The sequence below is a fragment of the Pseudonaja textilis genome, chromosome 3 (assembly GCF_049901715.1).
Source record: "Pseudonaja textilis isolate UNSWEBS1 chromosome 3, rPseTex1.2, whole genome shotgun sequence".
Classification (NCBI taxonomy): domain Eukaryota; kingdom Metazoa; phylum Chordata; class Lepidosauria; order Squamata; family Elapidae; genus Pseudonaja; species Pseudonaja textilis.
The window spans coordinates 111,932,471-111,953,080 of NC_141992.1; the positions used below are offsets into that span (position 1 = coordinate 111,932,471).

The following is a 20,610-nucleotide window of genomic DNA, read 5'->3' on the forward strand; positions in this document are numbered from 1 at the left end:
AAAATGTCCTTGAATTAAAAATAAAGGGAAGAGGGTAATTCCAAGTAAAATATAGTGAAGGAAAAATGGACTGCTGTTATTTAGGAAGTCCAGATATATTGCAAGGTCTCAATAAAATAATGTACATATATTTAAAATGCTATACAATATACATGTTGAGAAGGAGGAGAAAGAATAAAAGCTGCGAAGAAACGTATCAGTATGGAATATTCCCATTCATAGTATCAACTATGACTATAGTTGCTAACTAACTTCCTTCTATTTTGTTCGTGGAATAACTGTTTTGTCTAAATTTTACCATTTGTATGAGGCCAGTTTTATATTTATGGTGCCATTTAGATTACCTAAGGATTAACAGTTAGAGAATGCATTTTCTACCAATGAACATGTCAGTATCTTGGTTCTAAGTTGTTGGAGCTTGGTTGATTTCCACTGGATATATTTTGTTATGTTATATAATTGTTATATATACATATTGTAGATTAAAATGGTTTTCCAGGGATTCTCTTCCCCCAGAAAACACTGGGAATTGCAGTTCTGTGAGAACTAGAAATCTCTAAATTGTGTACTATATTTCCACATTATCCACAAAGATGAATAATTATCCACCTAGTTTATATTTATAATGTGAATACAGGCCTTACAATCCAATCCTGATAGAAGTAAATCTTCCTATTTCTAAAAAATATCAAGTTTCAGATTGCATAGGAGATTTTCCAAAACGATTCCCCTCTTCTTACACACATTGATGGTACTACTGTATGCCTGCCACATGTACCCAATTTATTTTCCGAAGCTTGATGGCCTTGAGAAAAATTCAGATTTCCAGAAACAGTAATTACCAACTGAATAACAGAACAGTGCTAATATATGCCTTTTGAGCCTAACTCAGATGACATTAACCTCCAGAATATCTTTGCAAACCTTGAGGTCTGAATAAATAATACAAATATTCAGGCAGTACAGAAGAGAATCCTGGAAGCTGTCAAAGGTAATGATAGAAAAAGGTGCATATTCTCTCCAAACAAGCTACTGCTAAGGGAAACTCTTGGTGCATACAACAGAATATAGAGAAGATTTTTACCTCCTTTCTTTGTGGGACCAGTAAACTGGTAAGTAAGGAGAGATCAGCAAGTGGTACAATATAGAGAGGGTTGGCACAAGAAGATATCAAGACTTGTTTCTGAATTTAGAGATAAAAGTGGAAGCTCTGGAACTAGATAGGAAGAGTCAGCCATATCCCAGCTATCCTAAAGGGATCAATGTAAATTCTGGATTTGGAAAAAGACTTTTAAAACCGTATTAAAATAAAATAAAATAAAAGTATTTCTCCTTCCTGATATTTCACCTAGAACAGAAGAAGAGTAAAATGTTATTAGTTTGTAGTCTTCAGAAAGCAATTAATATAACAGGCATAATTTAGCACTTTTAAATTCCATCAATTTTAGTGAGATAAACATTAAGACTTACATATTTAATTTTATTTAAATTAAAAGGATCAAATATTTCTCAGTTTGGCTATACCATGTCCTCAACTAAGACGTGAAGTCTTGAAACCAGTACCATACAGGACTGTATAGAATTTCAGCCATGGGATTATTAGATTACTTGATAATTTTATTGAAATTGTAAAGGAGTGTAGAATTTCAAATTGTCATTATCTTCATTTATTGAAATCTTGGATTATGGCATATGTCAACATGTAAGGAAACAAGCATTATTAAAATCATTTGAGAAGTGATTTGCATATGCATAGAAACTGCATATTTTTCAGGGATTAAAAAAAATCTGTAGAAATGATGTAAAATGAAAATAATCGTAATAAAACATTGATCTCAGATACTTCAATGAATCTCTGATGGTCATCAAAATATTTACCATCAAACCTGACATAGATCAGCACTGGGCAAATAGTGTTTGTGTCCACAATAAAACCCAGGTTGATAGAACGGCTACAGATCCCAGAACGCTAATAGGAAAACAGAAAATAGTCCTTTTAAATATTGCATTTAAATATCATGATAGTATGACAAAAGAATGTTTCTTATTCAGGTTAAGTGCTCTGGTTTAATCATATTAAATGTTTCATTATACTTCTGTTACTCCTAGTACTTTGTAACTCTATTCACTGGGGAAAATGTGGCAAAATGTTTTGGTTTTTCAAAATAGCTTTTTTTTTACAAAGGAAAGTTGGTTTTGATATAATAGTTGCCTTTTCGGAAATCTCATTCTTTGGATGATAGGCTTAACCATAAAATCCCAGGATGAGAAGAAAGAAAAAAGAGAAAGAAAGGAAGGAAGGAAGGACAAGTTCTGTATTGCAAACTAACGAATACTTAAGGATTGCAATCCCATTGTAGGACATATTAAATTAACTAAGGAACCACATACTACACTCAAAGGTACTGAATTGCACTGATTTACTGAATTTATGAAGTATTATTCCCTGGGCTTGTGTTGGATCTCATTTGCCATTGAATATTATCTGCTTTCTAACCCAGATACCTTAGGGTAAGAGCAACTAACTCTGGTGTTCACAGAAGTCTCATGATTCTCAAATGGTCGTAGTAAACAAATAGAGAAGAGAGATGGAGGACGTCTTCCAGAACTCAAGTAAGCACTTCTGTCTTTTTTTTCTTTCATTCTCTTTCTTGTGGTACTAACCAAGCTCTAATAAGCTAGGTTTCTCTCATTCAGCCACATGCCTGAAAATATTATCTTTTAAAAAGAGATTTGAGAAGTGGTTTGCTATTAAGTCATTGAAGAATGTTTGCCAGTATTTAAGGATCAACACTACTCTGCTCCCAATAAAGTGCAAGGACATCCAGTTATTTACTTCTCATTCAAGACCACTCTTTAGTTTTCAGCATTTTCAAGAGTCCTTCTGGTCAATAACATATTTAAGAGGGAGAAGAATTTGTACCTCTGAGTTAACTACAAATTAAACAAAATACTGAAGGCAAACTAAACAATTGATCCAACTAAACACTTTCAGCTTTGTAATTTCATTAGAAGAGTTAAGCACATCATTCACTTCAGATAAATGAATAACTGGACTGTTCTACAATAAATCCATAGTTAATATAAACAGAATCCTTATTATTGAGGAAAATCTAGAGGGATAGAATGGTGGTTTCACCAAAAAGGCAAATTTTGAAGCACTGTATGAGATTAATTATTTACTGTGGTTGACATTTTAAAGTTAAAATGTTGGATGCAACATCACCTCAGGATTTGTGGAAAGTGGGTGCTAGTCCACAAAAATCCTAATTGTTCATTTTTTAAAGGCTGCTATTTTAAATCATGTGATAAGTTATCACTAAGATACGCCATCTAATTACATTTTTGGATTATTCCTAGATTAATGTGTGAAGCACCATTTGAGATTAACACTAATTTACATCAAAGTCCGATCTATAATTTTAATGTCACCACAGGATATAGTATTCATAAAAAAATAAGTCCATACCAGAAACCCCAAAACAGAAATTTATCTCATGTTAACTAAAGAAACTCTGGAAAAAAAAGTGAGGAAATTGAACCTAAGGTATGGATATACTAGCTGGGCTGTAAAAATCCTGATGACCCCAAAATAGCAGCTGATAGAGACAGGTCAGTCTCTTTGCTGCCATCTAGCATCAGTCTGATATTTTGCGATCCACATGCAGTCCAATTTCGGTTGATAGCTCCAAATGTTGAAAACGGCAAAAGCTTCAGTCCGAGAGATATCTTTTCTTTATGATTGGGTGACAGAACGCATACATTCAATCCTTTTTTGAATCTGGAAGTATTGGGAGTGGTAGGTATTTCTTTCGGGATGTCCATTGAGCCTTCAAAGCAGAGGTGGCTTTTTATTAGCTCAGCCTGATAGTTCTTTGTGACATTTTAGTTGGTGCCACTGTAAACATTCGCCAACTTAGTCGCCCATTCCTGCCCGTCGCTGGATGCCACATCCTCGGGGGTCTCCAACCATGGCAACTTTAAGCCTAGCGGACTTCAACTCTCAGAATTCCCCAGCCAGCTTTGAAGTCCGCCAGGCTTAAAGTTGCCAAGGTTGGAGACCCCTTCTCTGCAAGGTCGTTTTCCAAAGGCCGCGTCTGCCTGGGGACACCCGGGAGTCACCTCGCTCGGGTTCCTACATCCAGTGACGTTTCCCTCAAAACCCGCTTTAGCGCTGCGCCGTTTCCTCCAGACCGGTCCTCCTCCCCCAGCGGGGAAGGAACCTGAACCGAGGGCCCCTCCTGACGGGCCAGGTTTACTGTCAGTGGCTGGCGGGGGCGGCTGGTTACTTCTTTATGCCTTTTCGTCGGCCTCTTTTGAGCTTCCGAGAAAAGGCACGGTGAAGGGAAACGGGAGACAGAGACGCCCGCCGGGCAAGCCGACCGACCGAGGCTACCAGCGGCCGCCGGCAAACCTTTGCGCGGGCGGCCCTGGCAAGCGAGTCAAGCCCTGAAGAGTCTCGGCTTGGCAGATAATTCAGAAACTATTTGTGTGAGCTATTTATCAAATTATTAACTGCACAGATGTTGTTTGGCTGAAGAGCAGCTGAACCTTCTCGCTTGCCATCCGCGGAGACAAAGGTCTGGAGAAACAATTGAAGACGTGCGCGGAATATTAAATTAATTTACTGCTCTTAATTCTTATGCTAATCCTGACCTCTCCTAGAGCCTATCAATTACCCCGCATAGAGAGGAAGAAGAAAGACGGGAACAGTTTCTTCGTCTTCTTTTTAGAAAAAAAAGAAAATATTTGCCATCAAGCCAGAAGCAAAGAGCAGGCTTGTTTAATTGAAGCGCCGCGCTGCAGTCCTGCGGTTTAAAGCAGGAGCCTGCTTTGGCCGGCCGCGGCCGAAGAGGCGAAGGATGAGGAGGGGATGGCGGCCGAGCCCTGCATCGCTGTCCCCCCAGGCCTCTTCTTTCCAGGGACTACGGTGGGAACATTATGGGTGTCTCAAATATACGGGATGACTTCTCTTGGGAGGGGGGTGGGGCGGAGGAGAGGAAAAGCCCGCAGCCTCCACCTCACGCCCAGAGATGCCTCAGCGGCCCATATGGCAAGGCTGGGCCGGAGCCGGGAAATGACTTTCTTCTTCAGCGACTTCAGGACGCACGGCGGCGAAAGGGCTTGCTAGTCCGTCCTCAGCCGCCTATTGGGCCTCGGCAAGGCGGCTTCTCGCGGAACTGGATCCGTTTGATCACATGGACTTTTTTGTTTTAATGAATTTTACTTCGCTTTAAAGGACGGCGGAGGGGCATTTGCAAGAAAAGCCTTTCATCTCCCCTCCCCTTCCTTTTCCACGCCACGCAACCGCGGGAACGGGTGTTTACAACTGGGGGCGATAGATCAACGAAAGTTTTAGTGTTTGCACAACCACGGCGACAGTTTCCACGCATAGTACTGAGCCAAACCGTTCTGTTTGTTTTGGGAGTGAGGCTGCGGCTTACTTGACTAACCATGCTTAAACCAATTACGACTTAGCACCATGTGAGAACCCAGCCGCGCTCGCAAAGGAATGCGGTGGATTTGTATTTGCCCTCTGAAACGTGGTCGATTTTGACGTCATTCCAGACGGGACACAGGCAACCTGGGGGGACAAAAGATTATATTTTGTTTCCACTGAGGAAAAGGGGGGGGGATTGGCGGGTGGAAGATTATTATTTTTTCGGAGGGAGGGAGAGATTGTTAGGACACCATGCCCATCCCCAGGGCTGCATTTAGAGGGCGTTGATCTAAAGACTTCTGCCTTTCCCCCCTTTCATCGCACCTTTTATTAAGGGGTAAATAAATAGGACCAAATAAACGCGATCCGTCTATTCCCTCCTCCCTCTTCGACGACCTTTGCGACACCTCGGCGGCGCGGTGCTGTCTCTTCAGCGCCTTTGCTGGGCTCCGATGTTGCGTTGCCTTTTCAGCTCGGCATAGTCGCCGCAGCCCCACCCCACCCCCCTCCACGACCGCTATAGCACAATATCAATTAATCATGCGGCAGGCAAACAAGGAGATTTATTCCACTACAAATAGCCTCAAAGAGAGCTGCTGAATGGGGGTGATTAGCATGAGAAAAGCGGAGCAAAACTCCACAGTTCAACAGCTAAAGAGCAATTTGATGGGGCTGGGATGGGGAAATTACTTGATTAGCGTCTGATGGAAAAGAATCAGGTTTAAAGAGCACCGTAGCCGTAAAGCGGGAACAATTTGGACTGGTGGATCGAAACCAGGCCAGGGAACAAGAATCGGACCCAAAGCCGTGCAACTTTCTTAGCGCAGCGTCTAAATATTTTCCTTTTGTTAGTAGTATAGAAAGATCCAGATTGATAGCACTTTAAAATCCACTATTACTTTTACTACTTAGTAATATTTACGAAGCTACTATCTAACGGAAATTTAAGCTTGGCGGCAGGAGGAAGACATACACCTGACTAGCAATTTAGCGCCCATACCTGTCTAGCCTCAACCAGTTTCCTCTTGATTCTCCGTAGGATTTACTTTGACTTAAGCAACTGCACAGCCTTGCAGTTTCTGCTATACTCATAGTTATTTCCACGTAAATAAATGTGCATAGTAGATTAAAAATATCGGACGTGATCCTTTTGTTTTACTTTATTTCAATAGGAGCATTTTAAATCCCCCTGTCGCTGTCTCTCTCCCCCTCCTTTCCCTTTAACAGGACAGCAGTGATTAAGATTTTAGTCCTATTCATACTTAACTTGGGAGAAAGCCCCATGGGGCATAAAGGAACTTTCCTTCTGAATAAACATAATGTCTTTCCTCACTGCTGGTTTAATGTGCTGCTCAACCTTCCCTGTTTTGTAAAAGGAGCCAGCAGGCATAAATTGAGTTGTACAGATTATGGCCTCCATCTTACATTCACAGGACCTTTCAAAGCAAGTGCTTTGAATTTCCCGGGTTAGGTGCCATTATTTTCAACTCCGTTTTTTGGTCAGTCAAGGGTTGGTATATGTAATGATCCAAGAGTGGGGAGGGCTTTATTACACCACCTCTGCACCAAGATACAAGCCTGACTATGGGGTCAGGAAAAAAGAGATAGCAAAGTGCTATATTTTTTTCACTACGTATTGTTGCAATGGTATCCGGTTGGCTTGGGGTGGAAAAATAAACCCAGATTGTCTTTTGATTCTGAGCTGGGATATGATAATGTTGAAGTGATCTGTGGTTACTGTAACTGGAATGAGCAGGAACACCATTTTGCTGCTAGAGGGTGTTAAGCTTATTGTTCAATGAGGCAAATGCAAATTGAGTTACACGCACGTTATGGCTCAGGTTAAATTGGGGTGTTTTTTTTAAAAAAAATCACAACTACCCACCCTGATTTTATTCCATTCCCCCCCCCCCCCTGGAATTGGGTGGGGAATTCTTGTACGGGCATATAACTTGTGCCAGATACTGTACTTATGCAGCTGTGTTAAGACATGAATCTCAGGCCACTGAAGTTCACTATGATCAGACTGCATTTCTTCAAATATGCACTCCAAATATACTATTAAGAAGTGAAGACAAAAGATCAGATATAAAAGGTAAAGATTAATATTGTGGTTCTATGAACAGAAATGAATATAGAATCCAATAAAATGAATGTATAGCCCTATGAGAATATCACCTACTTTAGGCTATTGTTGATCATTATTTCTCAGAAAAATTAATAGCAGTAGTGCCACAAAACTCTTCATTAATTTTGATAATAATGATCCTACGTGCGTTAGCTTTACTGGATTCTTCCTGCCTTGATCTTTTCTTTCTTTCATAGGTCATGTCTTCATTAGTGAATTATAATCTTACACTATCACCCAACCATTGCTATGGTGATATAAATTCTGTTCATTGTTATTATTTTGGCACAGTGGTGGTTGAATTACACTATAAGGCACAATGAATTGCTAGTGACACAAGTCAGTGTATATGTTTATGTTCATTGATTTACACCATACTATAGTACCAATATGTGCAACTTTATTTTCGATTACACTCTGCAATAAGATGCATTCATATGACAGGAAAGGAAATTGTCACTTATAACCAACCCATACTGGTTTACAAAAGATAAGTTGTATTAATATGCACATATATGCAGAAAAGAATTTACTTTAAAGCCTGATTAGGCAGAACATGTTTCAAAGTGTATCTCTGTAAGTGTGAAACTTTGGCAAAAGGCTTCAGTACCCAAGACAGTGGTCAGGGTTGTACCTTGCTTGGTAATTCAAGAGTCAGTCATTCTCTTTCTCAGCCAACCTATTCACAGGGATGTGATAACTGGAAGTAGTGAATGCTATGTATGGGAAAGTTGGGATATAAATCAGCTAAATAAATGGGTTGCTGGGGTCTTATTAATTGCTAGAAACCTGTAGTCCTTTCCTTGACTATTTTATTACATATGGTTGGAGTGGGGGCATTTCTGGGGAAACAGATGGAGCAACATACTAGGTGGCTGAAATGAAATTCCAAATAAACATTACTGAAAGCAAATGTAAGAAAAACAGTGGGTCTGAATGATTGGTGCTGAGTTGTTGCAATAGTAAGTGAGGAATGTATAATAAACTCTTACAGGTCAATTGAAGCCAATTTGCATATTTCGCTGGAGGACACGGTGTACAGATGCTCTTGTTTATATAGCACATGGATGAATCCAGCCCTTCATTCCTTCTTTGCAAGTGTGGCAACGCCAGGTTGATTTTAGTTCCCTACAGATCTGCTGTAAGTAAAGCAAGCCAGTTTATACTGCAGCTTGGCAGAAGCTGTCGGCTTCTCTTTCGGACACAGCTCGGTAACAAATTCATGGCTGGAAATAATGAGGCAGTGGCCCAGCCTCAATAGTAGCATTGCAAGGTCTCGAGCTGAATCACTCTCCGGGTATTTTTAAATATACCTGCAGTTGCTTACACAAATCTCTGTGGGTTTTTGTTTTTTGTTTTGCCTTTAAAAACCATCCCCTACCTTCAATGCTGCTTCAATGTAACAAACACTACATTAGTCAAACTGAAATGAAAATAACAGTAGCCTCCTTGGTTCGAGGAAAAAAAGAGAGAATTGACATTCATCTGGGAATCTGTTTCTCCAGATCTTAGAAGTATTTGCTTCTTAGTATTAAAGATACTAATATCTCAGAGTGGCAAAGGAGATCTGGATGGTACCACTTAGAATCCCACCTCCCAATAAGTCACATAAGAAAATTAAGGAAATTCCCCTTTCAAAACTGACATCCCCTTTCTTTCAGATTCACTCCACAATAGAATAAAGATTATAATATGGATTTCTCTCACATGATTTTCAGGAAAACAGTATACTAAATGAATTTTGATCTGGGGTGGAGGGGGTGAAAATGTTAGGATGTATGGGTTTTAAGAGACTCAAAGCCTTTAGAATCAATCCTAAATAGATTTAATTAAGAGTAAGCTCTCTTGAATGGACTGGTCCATTAGAGGAGTCTGGATGGCTCTTCAAATACTAATTTTCTCTGCTTGCTCACAGATAGGATAGATTGTTATCAGGTTATTGATCATAGATTTACATCTGGATTCTAATCACAAGCTTTTTAGAGCACATGTGGGGGAACCTGGTTTCCTTCCCATTCTCCCCAGAACCACAATGTGCAGATAAGTCTAATAGAAGGCCAGTATGCTATAGGGGAGAATCCCCAGAACCTCCAGCTGTTTTTTTCCCCAAGACCTCTTTATAGGATCTCAGATTATGTTGGAATTTCTGGTCTTATTTAAACACTTTCTTAGATTCTTAACGTGTGATGTGAATAAAGAATGGTGTGTGCATTTGTGTGCATACATACACATGCAATGGGGCCAAGGTCTCTGTTCAAATCCTCAGTCCTGATGTTATATGGGTGATGAGTTGCACTAAATCATAATGGGATTTATGTGGATTTGACCTAGGAGTTGTGAAAACCTAGCCAGCTGTAGTTTATCTCTTGCTATATTAAGACCAAAGGGGGGCAAAACTTTCCTTGCTGTTCTGAGTTCATTCAAAGAATAGGAAAAAATGCATTCCAAGTCTGAAAAAAAGCTAAATAAAACTACTGAGATCCCATCAATAAGATTTGTGATAAAACTGTTGAACTCCTACTTTAGAAACTAGGATATTTTCTTCTAAATAGCATGCTTGTGAATGGTTTGGTTTTTCAGATTCAAATCCAGGGTGGGTGGAGGCCTATCCAGACATTCTGATTGTCAGTTTGTTAATGGTTTATCATAATATAAATAAATCATGGAAAGCATGTGAGCACATATAACATCCATATTGACACTTAGAACAAATGTTTCCATGTTTTCACACCTTACATCTCATATAGAACAGAAGCATTTTGTCCAAAGCTTTCTTAACATTCACTCCTACCATCTGAGCAAGTAGGAGGGTATAGTGTTCCAAGAAACTTGCTTTTTAACCAATGTTCTCGGCAAACATTAATTAAAAATTGCACGGTGCAATCTTAAGTGCAGAAGAAAGACCTGCAATTTCTTGTCATTGTGCAATTTTTTAGATTATGCAGAAAGTCATACCCTTAAACAGAGTGTATTCATGTTTATTTTTGATGTTCATATTTTTCTATGCAAAGAAAAATGTGCTCAAAATAACATTTTACATTTTAAGTATCTCACATTTCCTTTTTTTTTGGCCAAAACTACATTTAAAACATTTAGACCTACATACCAGTCAAATGATGGTGTCATGATGACAATGGCCACTAATATGAATTGTGTACAGTCTTTGGAAAAATATTTCTAAGCACATGCCTACAGTTAGATGAGATCAACAGTGCTATGATACAGCTGTTTAACTATATTTATTCTAATTGTGGATGGTTTGGGCAAAATGAATTCAAGTTGTGTGGAAACAGAAAATTGCAGTTTGTGTTGGTCCTGCTGTTTTTTTAGGAAAGTTCTCCAGCAGGGGCCTAATTGATTTGAGTGGGAACAGCATAAGACCCCAATGGCTTCCACTAATTGTAATAAGGCTCTGTGGGACAGCTATGCAATGGATTAGGCCCACATATTAAACATATTTCTTTGATACCAGGCTGTAAGTGGCCACAGATGTGAAGCCTGCATAGTACATGCATATTTAAATGAAAATGCCTGTGCATTTTGAGCCCAATGGTGTCTGTAGCAACTTCAACATACTTACCTGATGGAAAATAAAAGCTTCATCTAGTCTTTTAGTGCAAAAGAACATGCATGGAAACTATATAAATTATCACAAAATGTAATACTTTACAAATTTAACATAAATTCAATGTCATCTTTAAGACTGGACAACTATGAAAGGAAGATTCATGTCATATTCTACCTTGAGGATAAGTTGAGGATGGGAATATCAAAGAACAGAAAATCTGGTTTATTGTTAAGAATGAGAAAAGCACTAAAGATGACTGTTTCAATGCCTTAGTGGTTTAATACTACAAGCCAAACTACTGCCACACATTTCTTCCATTATCTATTTTGCTTACTGGGAATTCTGGGAATTTTTAAAAATAAAATTCAGTTCTGTAACAAATGAAATCTATCACTAGAATGACTTCCATTTGCAAAACTATTTCAGGCTTGAAGCAAACCTGGATTAATTTAGCCTTCTTGAATCTATAAGCTCCATATTGATCACAATCCCTCTGCTTGGAAGCTGCTTCTCTGGTTTGTGGCTTATAAAGGAAAATGCTTCAAAAAACCCCAAATGGGAAATATCTTCCAAAATATGAAAAATATGTTTTACTTAATTAGATACAATATTTAATATTTAATCTTCATTTTTAGTAGGATGCAAGGAAGAGCTATTCTTACAATCTGATTCTAAACATTGATTTAGCATATATATAACTGAATTGAATTCTATTAAATTCAGTGAAGCCCAAGAAAGTGTGTTATAGCAGTAGCTAAAAATAAGTGCCACTCATTTTGCAATCCCTGATTTTGGTTTGAAATACTAACTTTTAAGCAAGGAATATGACCCACTCTGCAATTCTAAGCAAGTGGATTCAGTAAAATTATTTAATTTCAGTGAGTAGTTCTTACCCAAACTTTTATGTCTCAATTATTTCCCTGGAAGAGTTAAGAACAAATACCTTGAATAACTCAAGTCTGGCTCAAAATAAGGGCAGGAACCCCAGAGAAAGTGTGTGTTTAAAGAAAGACCAGCAAGAACGGGATTCCTGCACTCATACCCCATGCATGTCTGTACCAAACAACGTCAGACTGAAGGTGAAATGCATCCGACTGCAGCCTAATTTAGATCGAACTGCACTCATCAATCCACCTGTCCCATCAATTTAAATGAAATTTACGCTGATATTAGAACTTCCCTCACAAGCACATCGATGGGGAGGGGGGGTTGAGAGAGGTGGGAGAGAGGAGGGAGGGGAGGAGGAATACACTTTGGCTTTGGTATAGCTAACTTCTAAGGCAAATGCTTAAGCTTGGTACTCGAAACCTCTTGGGCGTCGCCTGCGTTCGTCGGTGTCTCTGGCCACCTGGGCATCTCACGTCCCAGGAACCATTTCTCCAGCCGCCAAGACGAGCGCGCAGGCAATCCCAGAGCCTCCTTCCCTGCCTGCTTTCTCTCCCCCACCTAATTAGTAATGGGGGGAGGGGGAAATGGGGGGGGGGTTAAGTTAAGACAAAGAATACCACCAGCACGTGAGATCGTCAGGAGCACCTCCGAGGAGGCAGCTCCCCCGCCTGGGCTCCGAGAGAGCTGAGGGAACGACGCCAGGCCGAATCCCGAGACAAGAAGGCCGAGCCGTAAGGAAAAGTCCGGGGTGAGAGTTTGGGAAGCGGAGTCGCCATTTGAACAGAGAGAGACCTTCGGCGTGTTGCCGAGCGGCGCCGATCGACCCGGCAGCGTCACCTGGGCGGTGTGAGGAAGAGGGGGAGCCGACGGGGCTGCTTTCTTTGCTAGGGAGCGGTCGACCGTGCCGGAATGGAGGAAAGGAGGAAGAAGCCCGCCTCCGTCGCGGCGGACCCGCAGAGGAAAGCCGGCAGCTCCTTTCCCTCACATTCTGTAGGACGCGCGGTCAGGGGAAAAAAAAAAAAAAACCGGATAGGCCCGCACGCGCCACCAACGCTTCCAGCTGCGCCGCCGCCGGTACGTCTGCTCGCGGCACCTTCTTTTCTGTCTCCACGGCCAACGCGACCCCAGTCGAGAAAGAGGAGGGCGAGGCTAGGCTGAGGCGAAAAAGACGCCGACTGCTGCGGGTCAGGCGGAGCCCGCAGGCCGGTGCTGCGCGTTTCTTTCTCTCCCACCCCCACCCCCGGCCAGCCTTCAGGCCGACCTTTCGAGTTTGAGCCACGCTGACCGCCGAAACCCGGGAGCACGTCACCCCCCCCCCCGTAAAAGCGGTCCCCGCGCATGTGCCTTCGAAGGGAAGGTCCCGCGGGACCCCAGCGCGGGGCGCCCGCCCCCCACTACCAACGGTTGCGCACAAGGCAGGCAGGCGCGCGCTTTTCTTCCTTCCTCTGAAACCCTGCCTTAAAACTATAGCAGGAAACTCCCGCAATTTTATTCCGAGGGGGTGGCTTTTCAAAAGCTGGCAATTTAAGTCGGCTGGGTGTTATTTAGTGCAATATGAAATCAAATGATCCTATTTCTGAAATAACAGTGTCTGTGAGGGGGAAGTGAATACTCTGAAAGGGGTAATTGTCTCCTGATGCTATTTCCATTATCCCCAATCTTGGCCTTAAACGCCAGTTAGCGGAGGACTAAAAAAAGGGAGAGACAGAAATAAGGAAGTCGCTGTGTGTGCATGTGTGTTGGTCGAAATAACAACGATACAAAAAGAGACCCCGGTGACAGGCATTTTTAGCAGGTTAAATGGATTCAGGGACTTCTCTTCGTAGTCTCGGTGAAGCAACTGAGGTATCCATTACTCTAGGATTATTTCATTTAAAACGAAGATCCTTCCCCCGTCCTTGTTCAACACCTGATCCTCTAATTTACATTTGGAAGTTGTCATAAAAACGAGGATAAAGTTATTTTAAAACAAGCAACAATAAAAGGCTGGCATTAAAATAAAGCTGAAGATATGTATAGTATGAAGTTGACCTCGAGAGTTTTCCTTTCGGCTTGATTAAAATAATCAACGAGTTAAATCGCTAAAAGTGTTTTAAAGCTTAGGGCTGGAGAGTTGAAAGACTCCCCCCCATATGCGGTTTCTTGTATTTTAACTGGAGTTTCCCACAATCTCTAAAAAGGGGTTGTTTCTCAGTTCCCGCAACCTTCCCTGGCTGAATACCTGAAGACTAAGTATTTGCTTTAAAAAACCAGAAACAATTAAAAATAATTTGAGCAGGAACTGTACAGATAAATTGACAAAGATTTACAATTATTTCTACCACCTATTCAAAAAAAACATTTTACAATTATTTACAAACAATCCAATTTGCGTGCAGTATTTCAGTATTTCTGAAACAGGCTGTTCTAATGGTTTTCTTCTCCAGGCGGCATTAAGCATAGGAAACAGTCGACCGAGCCATCGACGGGATTAGCGTGGAGCTGTCCACATTTTCAGGAATCTCCATTTATTCTGTAGCGAATAAATGGCTCTTGCAAAGGGCTTTCTCTGAGAAACATAAACCTCAAATGGCAGAATAAGATTTTTGCTTTGTAAAAGTTAAGAATTTCTCACCACTCTATAATGAGAAACAGATACACATCTTTCTTTTAAACTGTGGAATGCAAGCTGATTTAGCGATTCCAGGATGTTTTGGGAGTCTGAGATTTTAATAAAACGCCTGTGCGTTTGGATAGTTGCCTGCTCTGCTTATATGCACACTTAAAGATTCGCCATCTCTCTCTCTTTGCATGTCAATAGAATCTATGCAGCATTGTTACGACCCACTTATTTGTAAATGCCTGAAATTTCATACACAGAACTCTTTTTCATACCTAACACTGATGGCCATTGATAATTTAAGTGAACCTGTCTTATGCATTTTTCATTTTTTGGCCATACTGTACAAAAAAAGACCAAAAAGCCTGTTGATAACCATATTGCAATGTCGACATTCTTTGCATTTTTATGTCCTTATGATTTCACATTTACTAAAATATAGTATCATTTTGATCTAATTTATAGTAATATCCTTAAGATAACACTAAATAGATATATGTATATCCTCAGAATAAATGATTTTCAAATCGTCATTAATCAGTGTAATGAGTTGATGTGCACAATCTTTTCACTGCAGCCCCATTAAATGGAAGCTACTCTTGAAATGCTCTCACTTCATTTCAGTGGGCTTTGTGTAGCCCTCCCCAACCCTGCGCTATCCTTCCCTCCTTAGATAACACTATTAGCCAAGATTGAAGATGTTTCTTCACCTTTTTATATGTAATACATTCTGGGGAGCTTTATTATGCTTCCTGATAAATTGCTACCATTTTTTTCTTCAATGTCCTACCTCTCTTCCTAAACTCAATGGTAATTATGATATTCTTAATTAATTGTAATGAACTTTACCTATAAGTAAGTACATCCCAAACTGGGGCAAAACACAAGAAAATATGAAGTAAGCATTTTATTTTATTGCATTATTTTTGGAGAGAAAAATGATAAATTATTTTGTTTATTTCAGTTTTTGTTTTTCTACATCTAATCCTAAATGCAAGACCTTTAATTAAAATCTCACTTATCAGACTTATTTTCCAGTAGTACTGGCATGTTAAAACAAGAAAGAAGAAAGGAAAAGAGAGAGAAGGGAAAGATAGAGGAGATTTATTATGTAGAAACCCTCAAAAAGGTGAGTGACATTTCTTAAGTGCATCTCTTTTAAAGTCAGATCTACATCTCATTTTAAATGGAAGTGTTTTGTTCAAAATGAAACTGTGACTGTTATTTCCATCCACACCCCTAAATCAAAATTCACAGCCCAGATTTACATGGATTTAACTCACATTGAAGAACCTGAGATTAAATTGCACCGAGTGCCCCTGAAATGCTGTTTCAATTGAGTTGCCCAATTCATTGTTCTTTTTAGTGATCCAACAATATGCATGGCCTTTCTTATAAAAATTGAGGCTGGTGGCATTGCCATGTTTTAAAAAAGAAAAAGGAAGACAACCAAGAATGAAATAGTCATCAATACATAAAAGCTGTAAAATGCAAAGGAAACCTACCTGAATCCATTCATATCTGCATGAGTAAATGAACAACATCCGTACAAAGACTAATTTGGGGGAGGGGGATAAGAAAAAAACATATCTGCTATCCTGAACGTTAACTTGATCATTCCATAGAATATTCATAAACGATTAAGTGATCATGTTCCACAATCATCCTCCCACCCTCCCCTAAGTAAATCACCATTTCAACAGGAAGGGTTACAGAAGCTTGCATTTGCAGAGAACCAGGGTCTCTGGGTGTGAGACTTTCCCCATTTAGTATTCTTATTCTCTGGGATCTAGTTCTCTGCTTTCAAAGATACTATGTCTTTTTCTGTAACATTCCTTTTAAAACCCCAGAAAAAGCAGCCATTACTCTGAAGGCTGCCTTCAATAGCTAATGAGGAGGTGGGAAGATCAGTGCTGGAAAACCTCACCAAAGTCTCTGGCAAAACGTCAGCAAAAGGTTGACCTGCCATCAATACCTCAGTGGTGACCTCCTTGGGAATAGGACCAAAGACCCTGAAGGATGACCCCAAGAAGTGACAAGCAAGGACAAAGGTCACGCCCCACTCACCTTGGACAATTCCTGCTAGTGACATTTTGACAGCTTAACTCCTTTGTCCAAACAATGCCAAAGGGTGTGTACTTGCATTTGTGCCTAATCATCTTGTATTATTCTGCCACCCCATCCTTCCTTCTGTTTACATGAGGACAGGACCCTACTCTGTATGAGACAGGATCCTACTTTTTATGGTGCATTATACACTACAAAGCATCAGGTATGTAGTAGACTGAAAACAAAGTAATATAGTTAAAGTGGCGCTCATTCCCAGTCCTGCATGACATTTTGGGTTCCTTCTTTTCCCTTCACTGACATACTACTTCACTTCTAAACTATTCCAATTCCTGTAAGACTGGTACATGCTGCCTTCCTAGAGTCATCAGAAAGAACCCATACATAAAACATGGAGATCCCCAATTCACCTATAAAAATGGAGTCTGACCAATGGTAGCTTCCTCCTTTTTTTTTAAAAAAAAACACCTTCTGTGTTACCTGGCCAAAACCAGTCTCAGGTTTCCTCAGATTTATCATCTTTTGTTGCATGTGTTGACAGGAAATTTTGATCAAAGCATTTTTACCATCCAGAAAATCCAAGTCACCCAGTCATCTTGGGTGAACACTCTTTTCCATCCCCCAACCTCACTTCATAAATATTTCAGAATTTCCAAACCAAAAGGCATGCTTTTATTTCACACAATCTCATCTGCTTATTGAGTCACACTTGGTATTAAGGTATCAGACCTTCAATCATATCTATTAAATGTGCATTAAAAATAGCAGTTTGCCATATACTATAACTGTTGTAACTGTTATACCTGTTGTAACTATGAAGTTTGAGAATGTTATATAAAGCATTCCTATAAAAGACAGCTTCTCCTCTTTGCAAGAAAAATAAGATTTTTTTAGCATTGATTATTTTCAATTTTGTTGATTCTAACTTTTTTGCCAGCAGGGGAGAATCCCCATACTTGCTCCCAATATATTACAGATATATATGGCTTAATTATAACTCTATTAAAACAATAATATTTAATATTTCTACAGTGTTTTTGTGTATTTCACTTGCATTGTTCTAGTAGTCTTTAAAGAAACATTTTAACTATTATCCTATATCATGAATGAATATGTAAAGTGAATGGTTCTGGTGGAAAGTTTCAGGATGAGATAGTTACTAGCTTCTTTGTAATTTTTTAATACCAGAACTTCTGTTATATTCATTAGAATATTGTCTGATTTTATTGTGTGATGAAGGAGAGCAGAAGGTTATAGAACAAACTGTGTAAAAAACATAACCTTCCCTAATACTCTGCCTAATCCCTAATAGCAGCAACATTAGCAAAATCTGTTTTCACCAACAATATAAACATGTGTCTTGCATTTTGATTATTGCACTCTAAGTTTAAATAGTATTTATCCAATCTGGTAGAGTAGCTAACTCATTGTTGGCTATAACTCCCCCACAGGCACAAAATTTGCCCAAATTCCTTTGCCAAGCATTTACTAAATCTTCTTAGCCATTTTCTCACTTATTCTATCCAATCTAATTTTTCAAAATTGTATAATTAATGTGAATTTTAAAATGCACTTGTAAATGCAAAATATTTAATCATCTTAATTTTTGCTCTTTTGTTGCACAAAAGGTATCCCACTCTCTTAGAAACAGTATTAACTATAACATTACAAATGCTTATATTAATTTAAAAATGAACTATGTTAACCTAACTGATCTTTACTATTGGAAACTTATTTCCTTAGTTTTCAATAATTTTGACAATAAAAGTCAACAAATTTATCATGTCATTTTAATTAATTTTCAGTCATTTTAATTCAGACAAGTTTCTAAGGGGGTTTATAAAATATTTCAATAATTGAAGTAAAGTTGTTGTTAAAAACAATTTCAGCCTAAGAACAGCTCATACAGCTTCCAAATTCTATTTTCAAGACCAAGGCTACTTGAAATTTCCAGAGTTTAATGGCTTTCCAACAACCCAATAAGGTGGGAGTCATTGACTTTGAGAGGAATATTTTTCCAGGAAGGGGGCCATGCCCAAGAAAGTTTGTCATGGTGCATATAGATAACATTCCTTAAAAAAGGACCTAGAGACAGCATACCTGTCTCAATCTTCCAGAGCAGGCAGAAGCCACTAGAAGAAGGCAGTCCTTTAGCTTTCCAGATCCTGAGCTACGTAGGGCTTTAAACGTGATAACTTGCACCTTAAATTACACCAGAAAGGAAATTGGTAATAACTGCAGATTTTATGGTAAAACTGCTACATGAAAAAACTTAAGATGTTTCCATCATTACAGTGGAGCTTTGGGGTAGTTTTTAAGGCCAACTCCGTGCAAAGTTCATTGCAATATCCAGATAACAGGAATCTAGCTCAATATGAATGACAATGAGTTTTCCCAATTCAAGAAAGTCATAATTAGCACTTCAGGCACAAAAAGACCCTTTCTATGGCTACCATTTCTCTTCAAGCAGCAGCTATAAATCCAAGATGCACAGATTATAAGATAGTTATCCATGGAGCAATGGAACCCCATCCAAAGTCAAAGAGGGAATAACACTTGACATCTAATTTTTTTTTTTTTACAAATTTGGATTGAAATATAGAGGAAAACATACTTTCTTTGTTCTCAATGATTTAAGTTTTACATATTAAAATGGCTGAAGAGAGTCTGAAACCTAAGAAAGGAGGGTAGGGGAATATGTAGCTCCTAACTAGTTTTCTTTCAAAAGCTAGATGAAATGATGATTGTTCAAAAAAAAATGTTACGGCATGAAACTTTGGATAAAGGTACACAGAAGGATTTGATCCAATTCCAAATCAAAGATATTCTCATGGCTGGAGAACTAAGGCAGTGAATTTCATCTGTTGTTCCAAAGTTTAAGTCTGCATATTCCTTCAATATCAGGACTCTGACTGAAAGGGGAAGTGACAAATTCCTTTCTTCTACCAAGACTGAGGGAGACTGGATGGATTTATTACAGTTAACTGGCAACTACTTCTGTTTGCACTTTGATCAGAAAAGACTTATTCTGGAGACTGAATTTATTATATTTATTTAAACAACAATTTATAAGAGATGGTATTAAGAAACAAACTTTGATATTTGACTTGAACTATTTATAACATTTAGATAACATGGAATAGATAAGATGCCATGGTAAACTTTCTATAAATGAACTACAATAAGAGTTTGTTAACAGAGTTTTGAAAGTATAATTTTTTTATTATTACTATTTTTTACTATTGTTTTTCCTGTAAACTACTCCATCACTAATATAACATAAAGACAACAGGTCAACAATTTGCAAATAGATTTAGTAGTTTAAAATTTTTGGAAAGGCCTGTTTTGCAAGAGGTAGTAATATATTAATCAGTATTCAACTATAGGAGAGAATGTGTATATGTGTTGGTTTTTTGATGCATTTTTAAATGTTTTGATAGTTTTGCACTTTTGGGGCTTTTTTGAGTTTTGTATTTTATATTTTAACCTTATCTTGAACAACATAAAAATATTATATTAAAAAAAGAACTGTTCAGAGTTTTGTTGGATTGGCATATAGACCCAGTGAACGAATAGACAAACATCTGGCTTTTAGACTTAGGTCTTTTGCCTAGTCTCCTTCTCTGAGAGAAGCTCAACCTATCTCTTGCTATATTTCCTTCTGCCTGTCATTACTCAATATGAATTCTTCAAAAGCTTGATTCAAACTTAATATTTTTTATAGAAGAGAAAGCTAAATTTAAGGATTTAAAAAATCCATTGATTTGATTGGCTAAAGTACACATGTGCTGAATTTTGACATAGGCATTGTAATAGATTTGGTAACATTCTAAAAAGGTAGACAGTATTTTACTGTATTTTACTCAAAACAAGAGTCTATGAAAATTTAAATCTGTATGTCATTCTGTCACAAAAATGCT

General features: G+C 38.8%; 1 long non-coding RNA gene across 10 annotated transcripts in view; it reads right to left on the reverse strand.

The window, feature by feature from the left end:
• Positions 1-20,610, reverse strand: part of LOC113436527 (uncharacterized) — a 156,458-nt gene that overhangs the window by 123,029 nt on the left and 12,819 nt on the right. The window lies entirely within an intron of this gene.